General features: G+C 49.8%; 1 protein-coding gene and 1 non-coding gene across 5 annotated transcripts in view; both read left to right on the top strand.

The window, feature by feature from the left end:
* The window catches only part of ADCY3 (adenylate cyclase 3), an 82,616-nt gene that overhangs the window by 21,949 nt on the left and 47,103 nt on the right, over positions 1 to 13,564 (top strand). The gene's annotated exons all lie outside the window — the stretch shown is intronic.
* Positions 8,739 to 8,811, top strand: TRNAG-CCC (transfer RNA glycine (anticodon CCC)). The gene has a single exon. It is a non-coding gene; the product is annotated as a tRNA-Gly (tRNA).

The raw sequence follows: 13,564 nt of genomic DNA, 5'->3' as shown, positions 1-13,564 counted from the left end.
CCATGTGCTGCAACTGCTGAGCCCGTGTACCACAAGTAGAGAGTCCAGGTGCTTTACCCACATCGTTTTCATGAGTTCCCTAACCCACCCTGAGGTAGGAGTCCTGTTATTTCATAGGGGAGGGAGCAAGCTTAGAGCAGTGTTGACAACCTCCCAAGGCCACAATCCGTGGTGGTGGAGTTGGAATTCAAGCCCAGTTTCTAACTGCTGTGTTCTACTGTCCTTGAGTGTTTACCTTATAGAGAGATGGGGGGTGTGTGTGTGTGTGTGTGTGTGTTAATATATTTGGGAGGGGTTGGGACAGATGGTCCTAGGGCCCCCCAGAGGAAGGATGCCACAGGAAGTGTGACACCAAGTGTGAGCCGGGAGGGACTCAGGTGCCAATGGGGCAGACCACTGGCCATGCTGGTGATGGGCTTTAATCCTCCGCTCAGGTGAGGAGAAGATCTGATCAAAAGCATAAGGCTGATAAGTGGGAGAATTCAGCAAAAACCAAAGGGAAATATTTAAAGAAATAGAAGCTTCTCAGGAAGTCAGGGGATGGTTTGAGAGCTCTCCTGGGAGCTTGGGATACATGTGTACCCAGGGTGAGAAAGTCCCTGCCTGCTGGGTCTTTGAAGGGCAAGGACGGTGGAGGTGCTCATGAGTGGACAAAGCATTTGAGGGAAGAGGATGAAAACCAGGTCCAGAGGGGAACTTAGACCCAGTGAGCCATCTGGCATCATCTGTAAGAGACTTTGCATTTGACAACGAGAGGCCCTCCCTACCAGTGGTGATGACCTGGAGTGGGACCACTCAAAATTCATGGCAGCCACCTTGCCAGCTGGATGCACCCTCGCCTTTATCCAGGGAAGGCTTGTCAGCACAAGGCGATGATGGCTCTGTGGGGGTAACAAGAACCAACTCTAGTTCAGGAGCCGGTGCCTCTTCTGCACGTGTTGGCACTGAATCTGAATACTGAATGACAGACGATCGGCTTGACCCCTAGGGTCTGGGGTGGGGCTCTCCCTTCACTCCTGGTGTCTGCAAGCCTGTGGGTTCCTGCATTTCATGAAGCAGAGCAGGAGGGCCGAGGGTGAGGCCATCTGATGCTGTGCCCAGATCTTGTCTGAAGACCCTTGGAAGGTTTATCTTCCCAGATGGCCCTCTGAGAAACCTGGTGGGGGGTGAGGCATGTCCTGTAGAAACAGGTATGTGCACAGGGGAGGTTCTGGGTGGGGCTGCCTGCCACCGAGTGTTTCTTGAGGTCCTTCCCGGCGCAAGAGGGAGTTTCCCTGAAGACGAGTCTCTATTTCTAAGGGTCCTGGTCTGGTGGTGGTTAGGGTGTTTCAAGCAAGTAGAGGGAGCAGCCGAAACTTCCCATAGTGCCCCTTGTCTTTTATTGTTTCTGCCCAGAGAGAGTCACTGCAGAAAGATGATGCAGTGAAAAGGAAAAAAAACAGAAGTCATCCTAAATCTCTCTCCCCTGCATGATAAGCGCTCTTGACATTTTGGTGTTTCTGCTCCTGCCCCATTTCATTTCTACTCTGAAAATGAGATCAGAGTATGCGTGCATATTTAGACTTTCTTTTTTTTTCTTCTAAATGACTTATCTTGCCCTTATTTCCTCTCTAAGAAACTAGAGAAGAAACACAAGGAGAGTGTGATCGCTCAGGGGTGGGGCCATCCGGGAAGGCTCTGTGGAGGGGCGGAGGTCAGCTAGATTTTGAAGGAAGGGAGGAAGGTGATGGGGGGGCCAGTTCAGGTAGGGCACTGCTCACACTGGGATGGATGCAAGGGTGTGCTTGCCTGGTGTACTCGGGATAACTCAGGGTGACTATAACATCTGTGTTTCCATCCTCCCTCCCTGCATCCTTGCCTCCCTCCCTTCCTTCAGTCTCTCCCTCCCCCCTCCATCCCCCACTTATTCATTCCTTCACTCAGTAGTCATTGAGGACCTCCTATGTGCCAGGTGTTGTCCAGTGCTGGCCACACAGGGTCCTTGGAACAGATCTTGTCCCTGTCCAAGTGGAACATGTAATGTAACAGACAGACTCATGAGTTTTACTCAAAGGCAAACATTTAAGACACTTAAAAATAATAATACAAACATGGATTTTTAAGGAATAGAGTGCAGAAGCCGCATGCCCCAGCAGGGAAAGAGGTGAAGCTTCCTCCACATGTATTTTGGCTGAAGAGTTTGAGGGTCCTCAGAGTGTGGACTGTGACACGTGCTGAGGTTCAGGAGTGCCTGCCGGGTAACAACGTTGGGGACATCAACTTGGCTAAAGCAGATGGTTTATATCCGGAGACTGTGGGAGATATTTGGAAAAGGTCCTAGGGGACAGAGTTATTTAGGACTTCACGTACCAGAATGAGGAAAATTGGCAGCTCTTGAGGTGTTTTGAGCAGGAGATGAAACTTTCATAAAGGTAATTGTGGAATTTTAACGTGATCCCAGAGGGTAGAAAGCTGAGTGCTGAAGAATTGATGCTTTTGAACTGTGGTGTTGGAGAAGACTCTTGAGAGTCCCTTAAACTGCAAGGAGATCCAACCAGTCCATCCTAAAGGAGATGAGTCCTGGGTGTTCATTGGAAGGACTGATGTTGAAGCTGAAACTCCAATACTTTGGCCACCTGATGCGAAGAGCTGACTCATTTAAAAAGACCCTGATGCTGGGAAAGATCGAGGGCAGGAGGAGAAGGGGACGACAGAGGATGAGATGGCATCACCAACTCAATGGACATGAGTTTGGGTAAACTCCTGGAGTTGGTGATGGACAGGGAGGCCTGGTGTGCTGTGGTTCGTGGGGTCGCAAAGAGTCGGACACGACTGAGAGACTGAACTGAACTGAACTGGGCTGAACAGAAGGTAGATTAGCAAGACCAGAGAGGGGCCAGGGAAACAAGTCTGTGCCCAGTCCTGGGGGAGGTGAGGGTTTTGGCTAGATGAAGGCAGGAGGAGGACGATGAGGAAGACCCAGAAAGACCAGATGGAATGAATGACCCACTGGAGGTATGGAAAGGAGCACCAATGACAGAGAGAACAGTCAGTCAACAAAGGCTTACTGTGGATTACTTGGGACGGGGTGCTGTTATCTTGAGTACACAGTCGGGTGAACTGTGGTCCCAACCCTTGACTGGCAGAAATGGGACCTTCAGCCTGGGGCTGGCTGGGGAGACTGCGACAAGCTTGGGTGTTCCCATTGTTCCCGGGCTATACCTGGGAGCTTTTGAACGATGCCCACATCTGGGCTTCAGATTTCACTGTTCTGGGATGCTGCCTGGGCATGACCCCCAGGTGAGTTTCAGGTGCTGCCAGGGTTTTGAGCCTACTCAGATGGTGCTAATTCAAGACAGTTGAGGCTGAAGAAAGTTGGGAACGGTGATAGCTCGCCAGGCGTTTAAATTTGAGTTGTGGAATTTGAAAGTCTTTGTGTGTCACGTGACTCAGATGGTGGACAGAGAGGACTGGGCCATGGCCTGGCAGGTTCCTCCAGGCCAGCCTGTGATGGTGACTATGTAACTCAGGGTGAGAAGGATCAGAAGATTGTTAGGAAAGAGAATAAATGGACAGAAGAGAAACAGGCAGTAGGCAGAGGGAGCTGATGTAAAGCGATCGCAATGTTCACAGTTTGGTTTAAAGAACCAGGAAGGTTCCAGGATCTTAGCTTTGTTTTTGATATTTACTATAGCACCTAGGGAATCCCATGGACAGAAGTGCCTGGAGAGCTACAGTCCATAGGGTTACAAAGAGTCAGACATGACTGAGCGACTGAGTACGCATGCCTACACCCTAGAACAGTGAATAAAAGAGAATCACCTGGAGTAGGGGTGCAAAATTTAGATTCCTGAGTCTTAATCAGTTATCCTTGGGATGCCAATGCACCTGGATCAGAAACTAGAGAAACAGCAACTAAGGAATAAGCACTGAAGGGTCGAGTCAGAACCAGTGACTAAAAAACCACATCCCGGGTGTCTCCAGGCAAGGCTCTGGGAGGCTGCAGGGCTGAACGAGGCTGAGTAATCCCTCAGAAGCACCCAGAGAGCAGAGAGGGAATCGAATCTCCAAGGAGAAAGCCATGACGCGGGTTTCTGCAGCTGAGAGTCTGCAGAAAGTTCTACTCTCAGGACATGAGTCATCTTGCATCGAGAGGTACAGAGTCCTCGGAATCCCAAGTTTGCTGAGTTCCGTGGTTCTGTGTACAAGGGCTTCCGTGTGCTTGTGAGACTGCAGATCCCTTTCGTGTTGGGCTGTTTGTGTGATGGTCATACTGCTGAGATTCTAGAGCTCTCCTTCTGTCTTCAGATGGTATGCTCCTCTGGGCTGGTGCATTTGTTCTCAAGCTCACTCAAAGACAGTTCCAGGAAGTCGGGATATCTGCACTCAAGCCAGATAAGGCTATGTAGAGTTGAGAAGGCCAGAGCAGGCAGCTGGAACCCTCTCATTGTTCTGGTGACTTCCATGAGTGTACAGTTTATTACTTTTTGCCTTTTCTGTGTTTAACTTTGGTCCTTGTGAGAAATTGGGTTAAATTGCTTTTACTATCCAAGTATTACTCTGGAGGAGGAAATGGCAACCCACTCCAGTGTTCTTGCTGAGAGAATCCCATGGACAGAAGAGCCTGCCGGGCTACAGTCCATGGGGTTGCAAAGAGTCAGACACAACTGAGCACACACGCGCATAGTAGGGCTTCCCAGGTGGCGCCAGTGGTAAAGAACATCCCTGCCATTGCAGGAAACATAAGAGATGGAGGCTCATCCCTGGATTGGGAAGATCTCCTGAAGGAGAACATGGCAACCCATTCCAGTATCCTTGCCAGGAGAATCATGGACAGAGGAGCCTGGCTTCTTCAGTCGCTCAGCCATGTCCGACTCTTTGCGACCCCATGGACTGCAGCATGCCAGGCTTCCCTGTCCATCACCAACTCCCGGAGTTTACTCAAACTCATGTCCATTGAGTTAATGATGCCGTCCAACCATCTTGTCCTCTGTTGTCCCCTTCTCCTCCTGCCTTCAATCTTTCCCAGCATCAGGGTCTTTTCTAATGAGTCGGCTCTTCACATCAGGTGGCCAAAGTAGAGTTCATGGGGTTGCAAAGAGACACGACTGGGCACACACGCACCGACACGCTTGCTGATCCATCTATTCATGTGTGTATAAAAGCTCTGTGTTGTCAGCATGTGTGAAAACCCACGATTGAGTGTGACTAGCCCATTTTACTCCTTCTTGGGGACTACTGTAGAGCACAGGGAGCTATATTCAATATCCTGCGATAAACTATCATGGCAAAGCATGTAAAGAAGAATGTATACATGTGTGTAACTGAATCACCGCTGGACAGTAGGGACTACCACCTTTGCCAGCCTGTCCTCTTCTCTCACAATCAGTCTGTGTTTCCTGTATTTCCTGTGGCTTTTTTTCCTCTAGTAGACCTGGGCTCTTGAAGTTCTTTTTCACTCTCCAGGACCCAGTATGGAGTCCATCACTCAGTAACAACTTGGGACAATTGAGGGTTGAGTTAAAAAAAAAAAATCTGAAGCCAAACATGATTAAACATTTAAAAAATAGATTCCTTTAAGTAGAAAGGGAATCATTTGGCCTGCGGAAAAAAACCAGGGTGACTAATGGGGTCACATGTGTAAGAAGAGACACAAAGTGCCGTGACCTGATGTTTTGTATTTCTGCTGTGAAGCCACATGAGGAGATGGAGCATTTTGGTTTTGTGGTTCTTCATCATCTGGGCAAACAGACCCTTTGGAGAATCTGGTGAAAGCAATGGAATTTGCTCCCCAGAAGAGGGCAAAAATCACCCCCCCCCGCCAATTTTAGAGGTTCACTGACTCTCCCTAACCTGGTCCACAGACTTCAAGCAGATAAACCTTCGTCAGTATCAAATGCCAACTGTGAGATGTTTATTCCTGCATCTGCTCCTCCAAGGAGGAGACAGACCAGGTGCTCTTCTCTGGTCTTAATCGTCTCTATACATGGGATTTGGACCTTCCTTCTGTCTATTGTGGGTGCATTTGTCAAGCTGCTGTGTCCTTTTATTTAGCAAGTGTTGGTAGTGTTGTCCTCTTAGCCCATGAGATATATAATTGATATAAAAATAAATCTTCTTGTTCCATCTTTGTCCTCAGAGTTCCTTGTTCTTCAGTCCAAAAGCTTAAGCAGGTTTCAAGTGAAGACTCAGGAATCAAAAGAGAAGAAGGCATTGCTCTGGGCCAGGGTTTTTCAACCTCAGAGCTGTTGACATTTGAGGCTGGATAGTTCCTCATTGTGGGAACTGCCTGGTGCACCATGCAGTCTTCAGCAGCAGCCCTGGCCTCCACCCAGGAGATGCCAGGAGCATCCTCCCCCCTAGTTGTGACAATCAAAAATGTCCCCAGTATGACAAAACCCACTGAAAAATAAAAATTAAAAAAAAAAATAAAAAATAAAATAAAAGCAAAAAAAAAAAAAAAAAATGTCCCCAGACACATTGCCAAATGGTTCCCAGATCACCACCACCCCACCCTAGTTGAGAACTGTTCCAGCCTTTCTGCAGCTGGATTTTGGCTCTTATTAAAGGGACACCACAGTGGAGAATGGACTGTTCATTCAGTTTCTTTCTATGACAGCCATTCGTGCAGCTAACTTCTGCTCTGTGCCAGTAACTGGGCCAGGCCCTGCGGCTGCAAATGTGAGTACAAGACACACCCTGACCACAGGTGTTCCTTGCATCTTTGTCTGGGTGATACACACAGATGCATCAGGAGGTGGAGGGGGAAGGACTGTCTCATGGGAAAGAGTCTTTGCACCAGTGTATTCTTCATCCAAGAGGCTCTTTCTTCTGATTTTTCCTGTAACTGGGACTTTTTTGACATTCATATTTCAGTTTAAGCAACACTGCTTCAGGGAGACCTATCCTAACCCTCTAACCACAGTCAGCTGTTTTCACCTAATGCTTTGTAACAAAAAGCCCAGACGTCAGTGGCTCACAACCGTACATTTCTTGCTCACATGTGTGTGGGTTGGCTGGGATGTGGGTTGGCTGGGGTGTGACTGATGTAGGCTGGGCTTCAGCTGGTTTTGGCTACAAGCTGCAGCTTCAGTTTAGCTCTACTCCATGGGTTTCTCATTCTACTGAACCAGTGAACTTTTGGTGCATGTTGTTCTCATGGCGACAGCAGCAGCACAGAGCGGGAAGCAAGTGTATTTCTTGCTTGTATCATACGCACGGACATCCGTTTGGCCAAAGTAGATCACACAGTCCGAGTCAGCAGGAGGGAGGAACCTCATCACTCTCCATGAGGCCATGGCAGAGGTGTGGCTGAATAGGACTTTACAGGGGAGTGGAGAATGGGGCCCAGCCGCCGCCTCACTCCGTCTACGGCAGCCACCCAGTCACTCACTCATTTTTATTCTCTGCTGAGTTTTGATACTCTTATTGTTGAATTATTTATTGCTTATTTGTCTTTTGTTACCAAATCATCAGCTCCATGACAGCAGGGACTTTTTCTGTTGTATTCACTGCCAAATGCCAAGTACCTACCTAGCACAGGGTGGGCATTCACTAAACTGATGGGTGGATGGATGGATGGATGGTTCTGTCTGGGAATCAGGGAGGGGTGTTGGAGATAATCTTGAAATAGTAACAGCAGCTAACGGTTTCTGAGGGATGACTAAGGGCCAGGGGTGCGCTGCATGCTTATGCTTGACCTGGTTAAGTCAGGGCATCATTTCAGTGTGTGGCCAGCCCTCCGCTGGTCAGGGGGGGAGAGAACAGGGTGTTCTGGATGGAGCTGTAGAGCCCTGAAATAGCACGTCTTGTTAGAGATTGGAGAGATGCCCAGTGTGGCTGGAGTGAGGGGAGCCTGGTGGGCAGCGGCCACATACAAGACATAAGAGTGAAATGGGAGACCCGTAGTCAGGGCTTCTGTGTTCCACATCTTCAGGGGAGCCATCGTGTCTATGTCTGGAGCAGTGCCCCTGTGGTGTGCAGTACACGACCTAGAAAGCTGTTCTGGTCACGTAGCAGGTCACAAGGAACCTTGTGTCACATGTCAAGATGATTGAATGACTATCTGGAAGTCATCTTTGTTTTGTAAGAGGGTGAACATTGAATATCTTTTAGCAGAGGCATGTCCAAGCTATTAAACAAGTAGGAAGCTTCTGGAAGTCCTTTTGAGGCAGGTGGTAGGAACTTAACAAAACACCTGACTTGGAAGAGCTTGTCACAGTGCCCCAAGGCTTGAGCTCTGCATTGTGTTGAGTGGGGTTGTATTGACTAGAGACTCCAGTCATCTCTTGGCTCAAGGATGCTGGCATTTACCCTGGGGGAGCACGGGAGCATGACCCCACTGACTGCAGACCTCTCCATACGCATAAATGCTCCAGGTCTTCACTGGGTGCTGAGCTCCCAGGGTCCCCCAGCCCCATAGACTTTGCCCAGCCTCTGCTGACCCACATCACAAATCAGCTACCAAGACAGGAATGTAGGGAAAGCGGCCCTGGCCTCATGTTTGAGTGGTGTGCTTGCTGGGCAAGAAAGCGGTGGTGGACCTGCTGCAAGGCCACCCATGCCCAGCCAGGCTGGTTTCTGATGTTTGGTCTTCTGGACCAGGACAGAATTTTTTTTTAATGTCTTGAAATTTAAACTCTGTGCTTGTAGGGGGAACAATGAAAAGGGAGATCTGCATTCCAGTTTCAGCATTGCTAGGAGACCTGTTTAATGTGAAAGTTCTTGTAAAACTTCATTAAAGTGTTATTAGGGGGACTTCCCTGGTGGTCCAGTGGTTAAGACTCTGCGCTCCCAATGCAGTGGGCACAGGTTCAATCCCTGGTTGGGGAACTAGGATCCCACATGCCACACAGCATAGCCTAAAATAAAAAGTGTTAGGTACCAATTTCCCTTCTCTTCTCTGGAAAAAATTAAAAAAATGTCATTAACATATTTTGTGCCAACCCCTCTGTTAGGTGGTGTTGCAGAGAATCTGTTTTAATCTTAGCGGAACAGCCTTCAGGGTTATGGTGAGGATGAGGAGACCAAGTCTCAGAGAGGTTAAGTGACTTGCTCCAGGCCACACAGCCTGCCGGTGATGGGTGACGGGGGAGTTTCTCTGTGACTGCATGGCCCAGCCTCTTTGCCATGCGTTCGTCTACCAGTGAGCCCCTCCAGGGGTCTGCTGCGAGCATGGCTTCCCAGGTGGGGACTCGGTGGGCACTGTATGGCTGTCACTGCAGGCTCTGGCCCGTCTTCCTTAGGTTGTGGAGGCTGGTTGCTGCAGAGGTGTCTTCTCCCCTGCTCCTTCCCACCCTGCAGCTCCTGGGAGAGTTTTTTTCCAAAACATCTAAGTTAGCTTTAATGAACAGAGGCCTTCCCCCAGCAGCAGAACTTCACAAGATCTCTGAGGACAGCTGACACCCTAGAGCTGCAGTCTTCCCCTCCGCCCCCCATTTGGCGAATGTTCTGGAATCTGCAGTCCTGAATGAGTTTACAGAGTGAGGTCACCCTGAGTACTTGAGCCATGAGCCTGCCTCTGGTGGGGTGACTTCCATCTTAAAGCCCCACTTAGAGCCCCTGTCCCTGTGGGCTGTTAGAGACTGCAGGACGTGGTGACTCGTCAGATTCCAAGAGGAAGGATTTCGTAAAGGAGTTTTCTCACGGTTGCATTTCTGAGCTGGGGTATTATAAACACTTGGTCCAGCTGTCGTGGGTTAGACGCAGTTTTAGTCTGATTGTTTACCCACTTGGGAGATTCATTCATTTCATTCATTATTTTTAGAATCTTGTGTTTAAAAGGAAAAAAGGACAATTCTTTTTTTATAGTTATGTTTATTTATTTTTAATTGATGATTGCTTTACAATATTGGTTTGATTTCTGCCATACATCTACATGAATCAGCCATAGGTACACATATGTCCCCTCCTTCCCACCTCCCATGCCTTCCCACCCCTCTAGGTTGTTACAGAGCCCCAGTTTGGGTTTCCTGAGTCATATAGCAAATTCCCGTTGGCTATCTGTTTTACATTTGGTAGTGTATACGCTTCCATGCTACTGTCTCCATTCATCTCAAGGAACAATTCTTTTGAAACAAGACTGCTGCCCAGTCTAAAGGAGGCCACTAGGGCATGAAGAGGTGACCTCAGCGGCACCCTGGAGCAGTCTTCTCAGGCACTGCCTGTCTAGGTGGGCAGCCGGGTGCTGTCACGGCCAGCCCAGGACCATGGGGAGGAGCAGGAGTGACGGTCTGTGCATCTGGGCTGTTGCTCACTTTCAGAACTGGAAACTGGAGCCAGAACTCTCCAGATTCATCCTCTGGATGACATAGAGGCAGAGGCTTCGGGCCACACTCATTCACTGGCTGTGGTATCAGAGCCCGTTACCATGTTTCCGAGATCCCATCTCTCTCGAGTGTGTGTGATGCCTTCTAACCTCTTCTTGAAAGAATGTAGCATCCCACCCACCCCTACCTTTCTCTTGCCGCTTTGTATGCTCTGCTTTATACTCTGGATATTTCTCAGATGGTCCCCCTCCTGCTGTCCTGGGGGTCTTCACCATCCTGGGGGAGTGACTGAGCCCCATTCCTCTCTGATCTTAGAATGGGAGAGGTTGGGGTGCTGAGGATGGGATGTTAATTAGAACGCTGGGTCCTGGGAGGTCGTGGGAGGTCAGAGGTTGACTTTAGGTTGGTTTCTTATCTGCTTATCTGTGTCCAGAGGCTGAAAGGGTCAGCTGAGCAGGAAATCTGTGTTGTGGTTTCATTACCTGGTGTGTCCAGCCCAACTGCTCTGCCTTCCTGAGCACCGGGTGTGGGGTGAGGTCTGGGGTGGATTCTGGGGTCCTAGGGGTGAGAAGAACAGCAGTGCTGGCCTTACCAGGTGCCCTGTCTGTGAGAGACAGGACAGAACCCTGTGTGAGGAGGGTGGGGAAGGGATGGAGGGGAGGAAGGGAGATGGAGGTTGAGCAGGAAGAGGGGCAGCCAGGTGGGCTGGAGTGTTGGGGGAGGTATTTATGCAGCAGTGGGTACAAGAAAGGCAGCTCTGCAGGGACTTGAATTCTGACAAGAAGGCCCTTCCCCCCTTCACTGGAGTGGGAGCACCAGAAAGTTCGTCCCAGACCAGCAGAGCTCAAGGTTCAGCTTGAAGAAGCCCATTTGTCGTAATCACGGGAAAGACACATCTCAGATTCTCTCCAGGGTTCAAGTTTTCCTGGTGGCCAAAAGTTTGCAAAAGCTGGGCCAAAGCTGGGTCTGCAGCTTTTAAACTGTAGTGTGAGAGGCAATACTAGCAGATGAGTTAGAGAGATGACAGCTGCCCGCCTTGTCCATCATCATGGCCTTCCCTGGACCCAGACCTTCTCTGGCAGAGCTGGGCTCATGGGCCCTGGGGTGGCCTCCTGGTCACCTTTGATTCCTCGGTACAGCACTGGGTGGGCATGGGGGCTCACTGCCGAAGGAGGCACGTTTTGGGGGAGCACATTCCTTTTGCTAAGTGAGACACACTTACATTTGTAAATATGAAACAGGTAATTTAGGAATTCTCGAGCCTAGAGCTAAAGACCACCCATGTGTATGGAAATTGTGGAAATCTGTCGATGTACAGCTTTGTTTCAGATGAAAAGTGCAAGCAGCTCACAGTAAGTGTCTTAGGACCGGTATCTTGGTGGAAATTTTGATTTTAGTGTTAAAAAATATCTCATAGCCTTTCTGGGAAAAGGTGGGGTTATAAATGCTGCTTGTAGGATGGGATTGTGCATCAAAGAATAAGAAGAGAGGACTTCCCAGGTGGCGCTAGTGATAAAGAGACCACCTGCAGGAGGATTCTTGCAAGAGATGCAGGAGACATGGGTTCCATCCCTGGGTGGGGAAGATCCCCTTGAGAAGGGAATGGCAACCCACTCCAGTATTCTTGCCTGGAAAATTCCATGGACAGAGAAGAATGGCAGGCTACAATCCATGGGGGTCACAAAAAGTTGGACATGACTGAGCGAGCAGGAAGAAACCTTATCCTCTTGTTATGAGCCCTTGTTTAATTTCAGTTTCTTCTCCTGTAAAATTGGAATAACATCACCTACCTTGTGAAGATTCAATGAGATGAGGTGGGTAAGGTGCATGCCCGTGTCTAGGATGTAAGGGTGTGATGTGAGGGGGTGTTACAGGCAAGGGAACTGGACAAGATCAGGGGCTCCCGGCCCTGGCTATGGGGTCCCCTGGGAGTGCATGCAGCCTGCTCTGCTAGTCACCTGTGCACACCTGGGGTGGAGCAGCTGGGCCCCCATCACCCCAGGGGACCTGTTGCAATGCCTCCCCTGGCACTTCCCCAGAGGAGACCCCTGCTTCCTTGGCTGGAGGTGTCCTTGGCTAGGCAGCATCACCTGGCAGATTCGTGTCCTGGATTTGGAGGCTGAGAGTTGGCCTGTTGTCGTGGGCTAAGCCTCTCTCCACCTCTGCCTGCTCCTGAGGGGTTACCGAGCTCCTTTCAGTCCTCAGAACTGTGGCTCCACGTGAGAGAGGTCAGGTGGACTAGAGCAGCTGCACCCCATGAGGGCCTTTTCTTCAGTTGAAGCATGTTTAGAGAATTGGGGGCGCTCCAGGAGACCCAAGGTCTGGGACTATGGGAAGAATCTCCTGGAAACAGATGCGCTCACTGAAAGGTGGAGGGGGTTCTCTGGCATGGATAGCACCTGCAGGACCCACCTGAGCCTCCTGTGCGTGGCCCAGATGCGGCTGTTTGCTTCCATATCCCTGCAGCTGAGAGTGCAGGTCAGGAAGGGGGTGAGGTTTCCCAAGACCAGGGGTGCCCAGGGCACGGGAGGCAGCGTGGCTCTCTGGCCAACCTGGAACCAACCTGCTGTCCTTCCCCTGGCCTCTCAGGACCTGGTCTCCAATCCCAACCTTTGTCCTCAGTGAGGTCAGAGGACCAGTGTCAGGGCTGAGGGACCTTCCAGATGAGTCAGTCCCTGCCTCAGCTCAAAGATGATGAAACGAACTCGGGCTGGTTATTTGACCTTGCAGCACCTGGCTGGCAAGGGGCAGTGCCAGAGTCCAGGACTCCCCTTGAATATACTTTTTAGACTCTGTTCCTGCAAGTGGCATTGCAAAAATGGATTTTATTTTAAAACATGTGCAGTTCTATGAAAGGAATACTGTCCTGCCTACATGGCCCCAGGCATGAACCACATCTGAATCCTCTTCTAGTTTTTGGATTATAATCTTTGGTTTGGAACTTCTCTACTAGAGCAGCTCTCTGCTGGTCTGTCTGCAAGTTTGGTTTTCTTCCGTGGATGCCTCAGTAGGTAATGTATAACAGTGATTCCTGACACAAGCTCAGTTCAGTTCAGTCGCTCAGTTGTTTCCGACTCTTTGCAACCCCATGGATTGCAGCACGCCAGACTTCCCTGTCCATCACCAACTCCTGGAGCTTGCTCAAACTCATGTCCATCAAGTCAGTGATGCCATCCAGCCATCTTATCCTCTGTCATCCCCTTCTCCTTCTGCCTTCAGTCTTTCCCAGCATCAGGGTCTTTTCCAACGAGTCAGTTCTTTGCATCAGGTGGCAAAAGTATTGGAGTTTCAGCTTCATCATCAATCCTTCCAATGAA

Source organism: Muntiacus reevesi, chromosome 3 (assembly GCF_963930625.1).
Source record: "Muntiacus reevesi chromosome 3, mMunRee1.1, whole genome shotgun sequence".
In the NCBI taxonomy this organism is placed as follows: Eukaryota; Metazoa; Chordata; class Mammalia; order Artiodactyla; family Cervidae; genus Muntiacus; species Muntiacus reevesi.
The sequence above is the reverse complement of the archived record's forward strand: the minus strand, read 5'-3'. Positions and strand labels throughout refer to the sequence as shown.